At 36.4% G+C, this 16,398-nt stretch overlaps 1 long non-coding RNA gene across 1 annotated transcript; it reads right to left on the reverse strand.

The window, feature by feature from the left end:
• Positions 1-2,543: 2,543 nt before the first annotated feature.
• LOC133258453 (uncharacterized) lies at positions 2,544-14,369 on the reverse strand. Its single transcript, XR_009740030.1, has 3 exons — positions 14,292-14,369; positions 7,130-7,229; positions 2,544-2,803 (listed from the first exon to the last, which is right to left on the reverse strand). It is a non-coding gene; the product is annotated as an uncharacterized LOC133258453 (long non-coding RNA).
• Between the last annotated feature and the right edge of the window lie 2,029 nt (positions 14,370-16,398).

The raw sequence follows: 16,398 nt of genomic DNA on the forward strand, positions 1-16,398 counted from the left end.
CAATTTAACTAACAGATGAGTCATTTTCTTTCTGGGAGAGAAATATTAAAATATAACAGCAATATTCACTCATGATATAAACTGGAAAGGAGTCAGTGATGAGAAAAGAATCATAATTATTAAGAATAATGAAATGGACAGAAAAGTATCACCAAAAACTAGTTTATATCTCCCAGAAAGATTCAACTAGGCAAAAGCAATGCTAATAGCTAAGCAAAGTATTTATCCAGAAAGGAACTCAAAGAAATCATGTATTGATAACTGAAATGCTAGAAAACTCATAATAAAAAGGATAGTATATGCTGCTTATATGTTAGAGCCTTTAAATTTTGTCTTCAATGTTATTTCCTCAAAAATTTAATATCTACATATATGTAATCAGGATTATGCATAAAATTATTCCATTAACAGGAATAAAATATTTTTAAATTTGTAATACTCCTAGTGAAGAGCAAAAATAATGAGCCTAATCAGATATTTCTACTTGTCAAAAGATTCCTATTAAGACAGACATGCTTGCTTGAGAGTAGTCTAACCAGCCAGAGGTTAGGTGATTTACAAAACCATTTTTATTAGTCACACAAGTAAAATTTGATATCTTTAGAATACAATATAAATAATTAATGCTGGTGAGATTTTAGGAAATTAATAATTAATATTTCTTTCATTCTCAGTTTAGAACTAAGTGAAAAGTAAGACATATAGGAAATCCACAAACAGGGATCAATATGACAGCTTTTAACTGATAAATAGATTTGGAAGTGTGGCTTTAGATTTGTTGATCAAGTATTGATAATGGTTTGATAACAAAAACATATTTTACAGAAAACTTTTACTCATTTTTCTACTCCATCTGCTAATTATCTTTTAATAACTCAATTAATTCAAGAAACCTAGACCAGTATGAAACAGTCTTTGAGAGCTGTATAGCCAAAGATAGCCATATTTCTAAAAATCCATCTCAGTTGTTATCAACAGAGATCAAAAAAAGAAACTTTCAGAGTCTGAAGTCAGATGTAACAGAGAACAAGGGGGTATTTCTTGAGAGTAGGATTAGGGATTAATGAAAGTACCTGCTGCATCTCCAAATCAAAGCCTTGTGTAATGTTTCCCCAGTGGGATTTAAAAATTGCTATACCTTTACTGCAACAATTTTAGCATGGAATCTTTAATGTAAGTATACTCAAATACTCAACTGTATCCATAAATCCACCTCAATAATGTATTCAGAGTGTATTGCTTTGAGCAGTGCAACTTACTGTTGTGTTTTATAAAAAAAATTGTTGCCTAAATAAGCATAAAGCAACTAAATTAAAAAAAAATCACTGTGGCTCAATGACCATGAGGTTTTTTTGTGTTTTTAAATTTTTAGTTGGAGAATAATTGCCTTACAATATTGTGTTGCTTTCTGCCATACAGCAAAATGAATCAGCCATAGGCATATATTTGTCCTCTCCCTCTTGAACCTCTCTTCCACGTCCCATTTCATCCCTGCCTTCTACGTTGGAGCACCATATTTGAGCTTCCTGCATCATAGAACAAATTCCTACCTGCTATCTATTTCATCTATGGTAATTATATATTTCAATGCTACTCTCTATTCATTCTCTCTTTTTTTCCCATTAGTATCCACAAGTCTGTTCTCTATATCTGTGTCTCCTTGCTAACCTGCAAATAGGTTCATCAGTACTATCTTTCTAGATTTCATATATGTGCTTTAGTATATGATAATTGTTTTTCTTTTTCTGATTTATTTCACTCTGTATAATAGGCTTCAGATTTATCCACCTCAGTAAAACTGACTCAAATGCATTCCTATTTATGGCTGAGTAATATTCCATTGTATATATGTACCATGACTTTATCCATTCCATCTGTCATTGGACATCTAGCTTGCTTCCATGTCCTGCTGCTGCTGCTAAGTCACATCAGTCGTGTCCGACTCTGTGTGACCCCATAGACAGCAGCCCACCAGGCTCCGCCATCCCTGGGATTCTCCAGGCAAGAACACTAGAGTGAGTTGCCACCTAGCTATTGTAAATGTGCTGCAATGAATACTGGGGAACATGGGTCTTTTTCAAATATGGTTTCTTAATCGTATATACCCAGTAGTGGGATTGTTGGGTCATATGGTAGTTTTATTTCTAGATTTTTAAGGAATATCAACAGTGCTCTCCTGACTAGCTATATCAATTTGCATTCCTATGAACAAAACAAGAGGGTTCACTTTTCTCCACACCTTCTCCAGCATTTAATGTTTGTAGATGATTGCCATTCTGATTTGACCAGTGTGAAGTGATACTTTTTTTTTTTCTCTAGTAATGAGTGATGGAGAAGGCAATGGCACCCCACTCCAGTACTCTTGCTTGGAAAATCCCATGGATGGAGGAGCCTGGAAGGCTGCAGTCCATGGGGTCGCTGAGGGTCAGACATGACTGAGCGACTTCACTTTCACTTTTCACTTTCATGCATTGGAGAAGGAAATGGCAACCTACTCCAGGGTTCTTGCCTGGAGAATCCTAGGGATGGGGCATCCTGGTGGGCTGCTGTCTATGGGGTTGCACAGAGTCAGACACGACTGAAGTGACTCAGCAGCAGCAGTAATGAGTGAAGTTGAGCATCTTTTCATGTGTTTATTCAGAGAAGGCAATGGCAACCCACTCCAGTACTGTTGCCTTTATTAGCCATCTGTATGACTTCTTTGGATAAATATCTGTGTACACGTTCTGCTTAGTTGTTTCATTTGCTGTTATTTTCTTCCATTCTGAGGTTGGTCTTTTCATCTTATTTATAGCTCCCTTTGCTGTGGAAAAAAATTTAAGTTTAATTAGGTTTCACTTGTTTATTTTTGTTTTTATTTCCATTACTCTAGAAAGTGAGTCATAAAGGATCTTGCTGTGATTTCTGGCAAGGAGTGTACAGCCTATGTTTTCCTGTAAGAACTTTATGGTTTATGGCCTTCCTTTTAAGTCTTTAATTAATTTTGAGTTTGTGTGTGTGTGTGTGTGTCTGTGGTGTGTGTCTGTGTGAGTATATATGGTATTAGGAGGTGTTCTATCAATATCAATAACCTCAGATATGCATATGACACCACCCTTATGGCAGGAAGCAAAGAAGCACTAAAGAGCCTCTTGATGAAAGTGAAAAAGGAGAGTGAAAAAGTTGGCTTAAAACTCAACGTCCAGAAAACTAATATCATGACATTGGGTCCCATCACTTCATGGGAAATAGATGGGGAAACTGGAAACAGTGGCAGACTTTATTTTGGGGGGCTCCAAAATCACTGCAGTTGGTGACTTGCAGCCTTGAAATTAAAAGATGCTTACTCCTTGGAAGGAAAGTTATGACCAACCTAGACAGCATATTAAAAAGCAGAGACATTACTTTGCCAACAAAGGTCCATCTAGTCAAGGCTATGGTTTTTCCAGTAGTCACGTATGGATGTGAGAGTTGGACTATAATGAAAACTGAGCACTGAAGAATTGATGCTTTTGAACTGTGGTGTTGGAGAAAACTCTTGAGAGATCCTTGGACTGCAAGGAGATTCAACCAGTCCATCCTAAAGGAAATCAGTCCGGATGCTGAAATCAGGACTGATGCTGAAACTGAAACTCCAATACTATGGCCACCTGATGCGAAGAACTGACTCATTTGAAAAGACCTTGATGCTGGGGAAGATTGAAGGCCGAGGAGAAGGGGACTACAGAGGATGAGATGGTGGATGGCATCACCAACTCAATGGACGTGAATTTGAGTAAACTCCGAGAGTTGGTAATGGACAGGGAGGCTTGGCATGCTGCAATCCATGGGTTCATAAAGAGTCAGACATGCATGACTGAGCAACTGAACTGAGTTGAACTGAAGGAGGTGTCTGGTTTCATTCTTTTGCATGTAGCTGTCCAGTTTTCCCAGTGCCACTTATCAAAGAGGCTGTCTTTTCTCCATTGTATATTCTTGCTTCCTTTATCAAAGACAAGGTGCTCATAGGTGTGTGAGTTATCTCTGTACTTTCTGTCTTGCTCTGTTGGCCTATATTTTGTACCGGTACAATACTGTCTTGATAACTGTAGCTTTGCAGTATAGTCTAAAGTCAGGAAAGTTAATTCCTCCAGCTTCGTTTTTCTCCCTCAAGATTGCTTTGGTTATTCAGGATCATTTGTATTTCCAAACATATTATGATTTTTTTTACTCTAGTTCTGTGAAAATATCATTGGTAGTTTGATAGGAATTAAATTGAATCTGTAGATTGCTTTGGATAGTATAATCATTTTCACATTATTAATTTTTCCTATCCAAGAACATGGTATATCTTTCCATCTGTATCATCTTTGATTTTCTTCACCAATGTCTTATAATTTTTTGCACATAGGTCTTTTATCTCTTTAGATAGGTTTATTTGTAGGGATTTTATTCTTTTTTTTTTTTTTTGCAATGATGAGTGGAATTGTTTCCTTAATTTCTCTTTCTGATAATTCATTGTTAACATACAGGAATGCAAGTGATTTCTGTATATGAATTTTATGTCCTATAGCTTTAATACATTTGGTGATTAACTCTACTAATTTTCTGATGGCATCTTTAGGGTTTTCAATGTATAAATTTATGTCATATGCAAACAGTGAGAGCTTTACTTCTTTTCCAATATGTATTCTTCTTATTTCTTTTTCTTCTCTGATTGCTGTGGCTAGGACTTCCAAACCTATGTTGAATATTAATGGACACTCTTGTCTTGTTCCTGATTTAGAAGAAATTGTTTAAAGTTTTCATTGTTGACATAAACAGTTGCTGTGAGTTTGTATATATGGCCTTTATTATGTTTAGGTATGTTTCTTCTATGTCTGCACTTCTGGAGCATTTTTACCATAAATGGGTGTTAAAATTTCTCAAAGGCTTTCTCTGTATCTATTGAGGTGATTATAATGTTTTAATCTTTTAGTTTGTTAATATGATGTATCATACTGATTGGTTTGCATGTATGGAAGAATCCTTGCATTGCTGAGATAAGCCAACTTGATCATGATGTATGATTATTTTAATGTATTGTTGGATTCTATTTGCTAGAACTTTGTTGAGAATTTTTACATCTACTTTCATCAATGATATTGGCCTGTAATTTTATCGTGACATTTTTGTCTGATTTTGGTATCAGGGTGTTTGTGGTCTCACAGAATGTGGGAGTTTTCCTTCCTCTGCAATTTTCTGGAAGAGATTGAGCAGAATAAGTGTCAGTGCTTCTTTAAGCCATGGTAGAATTTGCCTGTGAAGTCATCTGGTTCTGGGCTTTTGTTTGTTGGAAAAAAATTTTATTGCAGATTTGATTTCTGTGCTTGTGATTGATCTATTCATATTTTCTATTACTTCCTGGTTTAGTCTTGAAAAATTATACTTTTCTAAGATTTTGTCCATTTCTTTAAATCTGTCCATTTTACTGGCATATAGTTGCTTTTAGTAGTCTCTTATGAACCTTTGCATTTCGGCATTGTCTGTTGTATCCTCTCCTTTTTCATTTATTGATTTGAGTCACAGTTTTTTTCTTGATGAGTCTGCAAAATTGTCATTTTTAAAATCTTATCAAAGGACCAGCTTTTAGTTTTTTTGGTCTTCACTATTGTCTCCATTTCTTTTTCACTTATATCTGTTCTGATCTTTAAGGCCAGGAGTATTTTGACTTCCCTTTTTCAGTAGAAGTGTTAATTGCAATTATTTCACCCTTGTTTTACCACTGAGTACTTGGTGAAGCTAGGAAAAGTAGAAATAACCTCAGATGCGCAGTTGACACCACCCGTATGGCAGAAAACAAAGAGGAACTAAAGAGTCTCTTGATGAAATTGAAAGAGGAGAGTGAAAAAGCTGGCTTAAAACTAAGCATTCAAAAAACTAAGATCATAGCATCCAGTCCCATCACTTCATGGCAAATAGATGGGAAAACAATGGGAACAGGGACAGACTTTATTTTCGTGGGCTCCAAAGTCACTGCAGGTGGTGACTGCAGCCATGAAATTAAAAGACAATTTCTCCTAGGAAGAAAAATTATGAACAACCTAGACAGCATATTAAAAAACAGAGACATTACTTTGTTGACAAATACCCATATAGTCAAATATATGTTTTTCCCAGTAGTCATGCATGGATGTGAGAGTTGGACTATAAAGATTTCTGAGCACTGAAGAATTGATGCTTTTGAACTGTGATGTTGGAGAAGACTCTTGAGAGTTCCTGGGACTGCAAGGAGATCAATTCAGTGTCAATTCTAAAGGAAATCAGTCCTGAATATTCATTGGAAGGATTGATGCTGAAGCTGAAGCTCCAATACTTTGGCCACCTGCTGTAAAGAGTTGATTCATTGGAAAAGACTCCGATGCTGGGAATGATTGAGGGCAGAAGGAGAAGGGGATAACAGAGTATGAGATGGTTGAATGGCATCACTGACTTGATGGACATGAGTTTGAGCAAACTCTGGGTGATGGTGATGGACAGGAAGCCCAGCATGCTGAAGTCCATGAAGTTGCAAAGAGTTGGACATGACTGAACAAGAAGTTGTTGAACTCAGGCTGATAACATACAGGAGTCACATCTGACTTGATATAAAGATTGCTATGTATTACCAGAGATTCTAGACTTTTGAGTTGGATGTAGTGATGGGTTGAAATTTTTGTGGAGATATGATGAATGTTTTCTTTAATGGTAATAAAATAAAGAGATATTTTATGATCAAAATTTTGGCTATTTTTAGCAATGGATTGTGGGTGAAAGTGACAAGTGTCATTTGGGGTTGAAATAATAAAAAAGACCCCTCAGAATATTCCATATTTTCTTTTATTCTTGAAGTAATCCTGAAACACTCATGTTGAGATTGTGGAGACACAACAGAGAAGTATAAGATTGTTAAACTGCCAGTTACAAGGAGCCTTCAAAGAATTTCCCAAACTACTTCATAACTTCCTTTAATGGAAAACAAACATTTATTATATTAAAATCATGAAATCTGGTGATTTAATTTTTGCTATTGTAGTTCTAATTTTTATCTTATCTCTATGTCATGTATATAGTGCCATAATTTACATGAAATTAAGCCTGCACATATAAAAATATAAACCAGTGGAAAACTCCTACAAGTTGAGTGACTCACTTTTCTTTGCAGAGTTGAGACATCAGGAGAGGTTTTCTTATAGAAGTCTTGCTCTTTCAGAACAAATGTCAGAGGGAAGGAAATTTTCCCATAAACAAGCCTGGAAGGAATATGCATTATATGTTAATTGGGACATTAACTTTACAAATATATGTACTACTTACTTATAAAACATTTTAAAACATGTAAGTGAAGTGTGATCCATTAATTTCAGACATAAATAAATAGATGTTTCTATAATTATCCTCCAAATCATGCCATTTTTTAAAGGTCAAATGGAACTCAATTAATAATTATGCCAGAAAAACTAATGTTAACTAGTACTCTTCTGATAAAACTAGGTCATATGATTACCCTCTCTAAAAGCTTTTTCAAAGCTCTGGAAGTTACCTTCATTTTTCTTTCCTTTCTTCTTCCTCTTGAAAAACAAAGTGAATTAAAACCAAATAAAAATCTTCCTTTCTTTCCTTGAAATGCAATTGATGAAAATATAGATTTTCATACCATTATTGGAGTTTAGACTTAAAAATGAAAATATTCTTGGGGACTGCACTGATTGGTGTATACATGCTCATAGTCGAAGGCAGTCACCAGTAGCATAAATTGGAGGGGCCTAAGAAACGAGGGTGTGAGGGTTCTCAGAGTAAAACAAAGGGTAATAAGTAATGACTGCATGCCTCAAAGACAAATTTCACTTACTTCAGTCTTGCAAAGAGCCAGCAATGTCTGAATATATAGTTCTTAAAAGTGAATTATCATTAACCTTGAGAGAAATTTCATGGTGCATGTTATATTGTTCTCATTTTATTTCTAATTTCAGACTGAGGTCTACTGCCAAGTAACTTTTTTCTCCTTCAATAATTACCTGAAACACAAACTTCAACATGAAGTTTTCAGTGATTAAGTCATTTAAATAAATTAAATAGTCTTGAGCAATAATCAGTCAGAGCAGTTATCCATTTTAGATGAGTCATCTGAATAATAAATGTTTTAAAAAAATCCTCTTCAATCGCATTTAGCCTGAATTTTTTCTATAATTGCCTTAATTTCTTAGCACAATTACTAAATGTCCATACACTTCTTTTACAATTTTACTACCCAATTCATTTTCTCTTGCTCATCAGCTTTGCAAATTAATAGTATGTTAAGTACATCAGGGTAGCTTACTTGAAAGGAATGTTAAAGTGAATTTTTGTAAATGACTAATAAACGTGCTTTAAAAGATATCCAGGAATCTTTAGGATTCTCATTCTAGAGTAAACCTGTATTTGTGTCCAAATTACATTTTTCTGTTGACATTGAAATTCATTAATGTCCAAAAAGGTATTAAAAAAGATAAAAATAACTACTTATTCATTTAGTCCCCAAAATGAGGCAGGTGTTATACTAGGCATTTTACGTATATTGTCTTATGCTTATTCTATAAATAAGGCTGTAAGCTATATTTATGCTTATTTTAACCTTTGGACCTTACACACAAATCAGGCATTTCCTACATAAATATAGTTTTATATGTTTTTTTCAAAATTTCTAACTTTTGTAAAATTAGCAAATTTTTAGAGGCACAGAGCATGTTTTGTCTCTTCTACTTGTTCTGCACCACGTCTACCTCATTCAAGAATAATAATGGTATTATATTTCAGGAAATTCTCTTAACCACAAATGTTAAAATTTTAGGAAATTACTTTCTATGAAAAAATGAATAAAACATAATATAAAGTAACTGAGCTGACTCAAAATTAACAGTTGTTTTTGCCCGAATTTGGCAAAAACTATTGTGTGACTTCAGCTATTTATATGTCTCATGCTTGTATTACATCTGCCAATGCATGAGATAATTACTTAATTTTTCTTTCACTCCATATGGAGTGAAAGGAACCTATAAGAAAACCTCTCTTGATTTCCAAGCTCTACAAAGAAAAACATGTTAATTATAAAATGAAGCACACATTTGTAAACAAAGAGCATAATTCTATGTCAGATACTAAAATTGACCAGCAATCATTTCATGCTTTAATTTCTTGCACAGAGTGCAAGCCAGTCTTATCAAATCGGTTTTCTTTGACAGATCGTTATTTTCCCAATTTCCCTTTCCACTTGGAATAGCTCTGGGACCCATCTCTGTCCAGTTATATGTTGTACTGCTGGAAAATAACCTTCATGCAATGGTAGCCTCCACAAACACTACAAGTAAGCTATCCCAGGGGGCATGGTCCAGAAAGATTACAAACCAAATTAAAATGATCCAATCACAGGGCTTATCAAAATTAAGTGAAATGCAAGGGAGAGAGGTGATATTGATTAACACATTTAGGATAGGATGCAAGCAAGATGGAAGCACCTCATTTTCTGAATCCAGGGTATGCAGTGTTTATGTATCCTGTTTCTTTGTCTTATTAAATGCCCTGCTGGTAGGTATGAGGACCAGAATGGAGACTCTTAACAACTGAGCCAAATGACAGATGTCCTGAACCAAAGACATTTGCTCCACTATAGAGCTGCAAGAAAAAATAGTAGCTTCTCAAAAATTCTGATGAGTAGCCATAGCATGTATTTGTGTCTCTTTAGCAGAGAACTCACAGGGCTAGAATGGATGTTACCAGTAGGTGACCCAATCAATTCAGTTCAGTTCAGTTCAGTCACTCAGTTGTGTCTGACTTTTTGCAACCCATGATTTGCAGCACGCCAGGCCTCCCAGTCCATCACCAATTCCCAGAGTTTACTCAAACTCATGTCCATCGATTTAGTGATGCCATCCAGCCATCTCACCTCTGTCGTTCCCTTCTCCTCTACCAATCCCTCCCCCAATCCCTCCCAGCATCAGGGTCTTTTCTAATGAGTCAAGACTTTGCATGAGGTGGCCAAAGTATTGAAGTTTCAGCTTTAGCATCAGTCCTTCCAATGAACACCCAGGACTGATCTCCTTTAGGATGGACTGGTTGGATCTCCTTGTAGTCCAAGAGACTCTCAAGAGTCTTCCCCAACACCACAGTTCAAAAGCATCAATTCTTCTGCGCTCAGCTTTCTTCACAGTCCAACTCTCACATCCATACACGACCACTGGAAAAACCATAGCCTTGACTAGGCAGACTTTTGTTTGCAAAGTAATTTCTCTGCTTTTAATATGTTATCTAGGGTAGCCCAATAAGACCTTATAAATATTTAGTGCTGGAGTATTTTGAGACACTTGTGTATATCTTACAGAATGTGGTCCACTGGAAAAAGGAATGGCAAACCACTTCAGTATTCTTGCCTTAAGAACCCCATGAACAGTATGAAAAGGTAAAATGATAGGATACTGAAAGAGGAACTCCCCAGGTCAGTAGGTGCCCAATATGCTACTGGAGATCAGTGGAGAAATAACTCCAGAAAGAATGAAGGGATGGAGCCAAAGCAAAAAGAATACCCAGCTGTGGATGTGACTGGTGATAGAAGCAAGGTCTGATGCTGTAAAGAGCAATATTGCATAGGAACCAGGAATGTCAGGTCCATGAATCAAGGCAAATTGGAAGTGGTCAAATAAGAGATGGCAAGAGTGAATGTCGACATTCTAGGAATCAGCGAATGAAAATGTACTGGAATGGGTGAATTTAACTCACATGGCCATTATATCTACTACTGTGGGCAGGAATCCCTCAGAAGAAATGGAGGAGCCATCATGGTCAACAAAAGAGACCATAATGCAGTACTTGGATGCAATCTCAAAAATGACAGAACGATCTCTGTTCGTTTCCAAGGCAAACCATTCAATATCACAGTAATCCAAGTCTATGCCCCAACCAGTAATGCTGAAGAAGCTGAAGTTGAATGGTTTATGAAGACCTACAAGACCATTTACAACCAACAGCCAAAAAAGATGTCCTTTTCATTATAGGGGGCTGGAATGCAAAAGTAGGAAGTCAAGAAACACCTGGAGTAACAGGCAAATTTGACCTTGGAATACAGAATGAAGCAGGGCAAAGGCTAATAGAGTTTTGCCAGGAAAATGCACTGGTCATAGCAAACACCCTCTTTCAAGAACACAAGAGAAGACTTTACACATGGATATCACCAGATGGTCAACACCAAAGTCAGATTGATTATATTCTTTGCAGCCAAAGATGGAGAAGCTCTATACAGTCAACAAAAACAAGACTGGGAGCTGACTGTGGCTCAAATCATTAATTCCTTATTGCCAAATTCAGACTTAAATTGAAGAAATTAGGGAAAACCACTAGACCATTCAGGTATGACCTAAATCAAATCCCTTATGATTATACAGTGGAAGTTAGAAATAGATTTAAGGGCCTAGATCTGAATAGATAGAGTGCCTGATGAACTATGAAATGAGGTTCGTGACATTGTAAAGGAGACAGAGATGAAGACCATCCCCGTGGAAAAGAAATGCAAAAAAGCAAAATGGCTGTCTGGGGAGGCCTTTCAAATAGCTGTGAAAAGAAGAGAAGAGAAAAGCAAAGATATAAACATCTGAATGCAGAGTTCCAAAGAATACAAGAAGAGAAAAGAAAGCCTTCTTCAGTGATCAATGCAAAGAAATAGAGGAAAACAACAGAATGGGAAAGACTAGGGATTTCTTCAAGAAAATCAGAGATACCAAAGGAACATTTCATGCAAAGATGAGCTCGATAAGGGACAGAAATGGTATGGACCTAACATAAGCAGAAGATATTAAAAAGGGGTGGGAAGAATACACAGAAGAACTGTACAAAAAGATCTTCACGACTCAGATAATCACAATAGTGTGATCACTCATCTAGAGCCAGACATGCTGGAATATGAAGTCAAGTGGGACTCAGACAGCATCACTATGACAAAGCTAGTGGTAGTGATGGAATTCAAGCAGAGCTATTTCAAATCCTGAAAGATGATACTGTGAAAGTGCTGCACTCAATATGCCAGAAAATATGAAACACTCAGCAGTGGTCACAGGACTGGAAAAGGTCAGTTTTCATTCCAATCCCAAAGAAAGGCAATGCCAAAGAATGCTCAAACTATCACACAATTGCACTCATCTCACATGCTAATAAAGTAATGCTCAAAATTCTCCAAGCCAGGCTTCAGCAATACGTGAACTGTGAACATCCTGATGTTCAAACTGGTTTTAGAAAAGGCAGAGGAACCAGAGATCAAATTGCCAACATCCACTGGATCATCAAAAAAGGAAGACAGTTCCAGAAAACATCCATTTATGCTTTATTGACTATGCCAAAGCCTTTGACTGTGTGGATCACAATAAACTGTGGGAAATTCTGAAAGAGATGGGAATACCAGACCACCTGACCTGCCTCTTAAGAAATCTGTATGCAGGTCAGGAAGCAGCAGTTAGAACTGGACATGGAACAACAGACTGGTTCCAAATAGGAAAAGGAGTATGTCAAGGCTGTATACTGTCACCCTGCTTATTTAACTTTTATGCAGAGTACATCATGAGAAATGCTGGACTGGAAGAAACACAAGCTGGAATCAAGATTGCCAGGAGAAATATCAATAACCTCAGATATGCAGATGACACCACCCTTATGGCAGAAAGTGAAGAGGAACTCAAAAGCCTCTTGATGAAAGTGAAAGTGGAGAGTGAAAAAGTTGGCTTAAAGCTCAACATTCAGAAAACGAAGATCATGGCATCCAGTCCCTTCACTTCATGGGAAATAGATGGGGAAACAGTGGAAACAGTGTTAGACTTTTTTTTTCCCTGAGCTCCAAAATCACTGTAGATGGTAACTGCAGCCATAAAATTAAAAGACGCTTACTCCTTGGAAGGAAGGTTATGACCAATCTAGATAGCATATTCAAAAGTAGAGACATTACTTTGCCAACAAAGATTCATCTAGTCAAGGCTATGGTTTTTCCTGTGGTCATGTGTGGATGTGAGAGTTGGACTGTGAAGAAGGCTGAGCACCAAAGAGTTGATACTTTTGAACTGTGGTGTTGGAGAAAACTCTTGAGAGTCCCTTGGACTGCAAGGAGATCCACCCAATCCATTCTGAAGGAGATCAGCCCTGGGATTTGTTTGGAAGGAATGATGCTAAAGCTCAAACTCCTGTACTTTGGGCACCTCATGCGAAGAGTTGACTCATTGGAAAAGAGTCTGATGCTGGGAGGGATTGGGGGCAGGAGGAGAAGGGGATGACGGAGGATGAGATGGCTGGATGGCATCACTGACTCGATGTATGAGAGTCTGAGTGAACTCTGGGAGTTGGTGATGGACAGGGAGGCCTGGCATGCTGCGATTCATGGGATCTTAAAGAGTCAGACATGACTGAGCGACTGAACTGAACTGAACTGATGTATATTGAGCCTCATGTGTATTTGTGTGTGTGTTCTCAGTCTGACTCTTTGCAACCCCATGCACTGCAGAATGGGGCAGGCTCCATTGTCCATGGGATTTCCCAGCCAAGAATACTGAAATGGGTTGACTTTTCCTTCTCCAGGCTGTCTTCCTGACTCAGGGATTGAACCCACATCTTCTGCATTGGCAAATGGATTCTTTACCACTGAGCCACCAGGGAAACCCCACACGTATATTTAGTATATCATAAATATTTACTACACCAGTACCTCATGAAGATTAAGTATCTCTTGGTTCTTCAAACACTTGATTGGCTTATTAACTACTTACCTTTTAAATAATATACCTTATGAAATCTGCTTATGTCTAACAACTATTTGCTTACTGGTTAAAATGTCTATGTTCAAAATTACTAATTTTACCTATATCTTATAAACTACATATTTATTCATCTAAGATAATTGAATATTCTCAAAAGCAAATTCACTTTTCATATATAAGGGGAAAATGCTTCAGAGCATATAGGGGAATTATTTTTAATTGATAAGATCAAACCTCATGTTTTCTGTCTGCTTGCTTCCCTTCAGCTTGTGATGCTGGTATAAAGACATAACTGTAAGAGCCATGCTGTTTCTATAATGTTGAAAAGTCAACATGCTAGAGAACAAGTTGTTACAGGTTGGAAAAAATTTTTTTTTCTGTGTTCTTAACAACATTTTTTCTCCAATGAACGTAAGATGTAATCTTTCCATTTTGTTCCTTGGAGGTGAATGCATGTGTGAATGCTGAGTTATGCCCAACTCTTTGCAAGCCCGTGGACTGCAACTCACTATGCTCCTTTGTCCACAGACTTATCCAGGCAATAATACTCACTCCAGGGGTGAGTTGCCATTTCCTCCTCCAGAGAATATTCCAGACTTAGGGATCAAACCTTCATCTTCTGTGTCTCTTGCATTGGCAGTTGGATTCTTTACCACTGATCCATCCTTGGAAGCAGATAGATATATAGATATATATACACAATATATAATTTGATACACAATATATAATTTGTTTATTTTAGTTCACATATGTGTGTATATATATATGTATGTCTTAGTATTTATTTCATTTATCCCATGTATTATCTATATATATTCAAGAACATTAATTATGCATATGTATACATAGATAGGGATACATATTTATCTTGGATACAGACATATCTGCAAAATATTATATATGTATGATATACACTAACATATGTATATACACATATATGTCTTTTATGGCAAGTTAGTTCACTAATTATTTCATTTCACAAATGTGTGTGTGTGTATTATGGTAATAAATTATATAATCAAAGTAGTGCTACCTTACTTGAAGGAAATAAGCTATCTTTGCCTTTATCTTTGATTATAATGTAATAGTTGATATAGTTTGTACACAATTAAGGGCATATGTGAATTATATCATTGAATGTTTAAGGAAATAAAGTCAATTTAGGCACAATTATCAATAAAAAGTAACAAAGAATTTGTATGTATGATTAAATTCATAAAATAATGTCAAATATTTGTAAAATGTATTAAACATTTAATTTTTGTTACAAATAATACTGTGTAATACCTGAGACATAACACTAGAAGTAGCTATAACAGGGAGTTATCATCATTGGTGAAACTCAAGGTGATTTTCCAAATATTCAAATGTTCTCTCTATTTCTCTTCAATTTTGAAAATTGAGACAAAAAATTTTAAGCAATAGAGTTAAGATAGCCACTTTTAATATAAATCAGCTTAGTGATGATATGCATGGATAAGATTTTTCAACCTTGTCTTAGAAGTTGATACCATGATGAATTGAAAAGGAAATTAAACAAAGGATGTAAGTTATATGAGAAGATATGCTCTATGAAAAGTAAGAGACGACATACAGATGGCTAACAAACACATGAAAAGATGCTCAACATCACTCATTATCAGAGAAATGCAAATCAAAACCACAATGAGGTACCATTTCACGCCAGTCAGAATGGCTGCGATCCAAAAGTCTACAAGCAATAAACGCTGGAGAGGGTGTGGAGAAAAGGGAACCCTCTTACACTGTTGGTGGGAATGCAAACTAGTACAGCCACTATGGAGAACAGTGTGGAGATTCCTTAAAAAACTGGAAATAGAACTGCCTTATGATCCAGCAATCCCACTGCTGGGCATACACACTGAGGAAACCAGAATTGAAAGAGACATGTGTACCCCAATGTTCATCTCAGCACTGTTTATAATAGACAGGACATGGAAGCAACCTAGATGTCCATGAATGATGAATGGATAAGAAAGCGATGGTACATATACACAAGGGAGTATTACTCAGCCGTTACTGGTGAAAGAAATCAAGAGGACACTAATAGATGGAGAAATATACCATGTTCATGGATTGGAAGAATCAATATAGTGAAAATGAGTATACTACCCAAAGCAATTTATAGATTCAATGCAATCCCTATCAAGCTACCAACGGTATTCTTCACAGAGCTAGAACAAATAATTTCACAATTTGTATGGAAACACAAAAAACCTCGAATAGCCAAAGCGATCTTGAGAAAGAAGAATGGAACTGGAGGAATCAACCTACCTGACTTCAGACTCTATTACAAAGCCACAGTTATCAAGACAGTATGGTACTGCCATAAAGACAGAAATATTGATCAATGGAACAAAATAGAAAGCCCAGAGATAAATCCACGCACATATGGACACCTTATCTTTGACAAAGGAGGCGAGAATATACAATGGATTAAAGACAATCTCTTTAACAAGTGGTGCTGGGAAAACTGGTCAACCACTTGTAAAAGAATGAAACTAGAACACTTTCTAACATCTTACACAAAAATAAACTCAAAATGGATTAAAGATCTAAACGTAAGACCAGAAACTATAAAACTCCTAGAGGAGAACATAGGCAAAACACTCTCCGACATACATCACAGCAGGATCCTCTA

The sequence above is a fragment of the Bos javanicus genome, chromosome 12, assembly GCF_032452875.1.
Source record: "Bos javanicus breed banteng chromosome 12, ARS-OSU_banteng_1.0, whole genome shotgun sequence".
Lineage (NCBI taxonomy): Eukaryota > Metazoa > Chordata > Mammalia > Artiodactyla > Bovidae > Bos > Bos javanicus.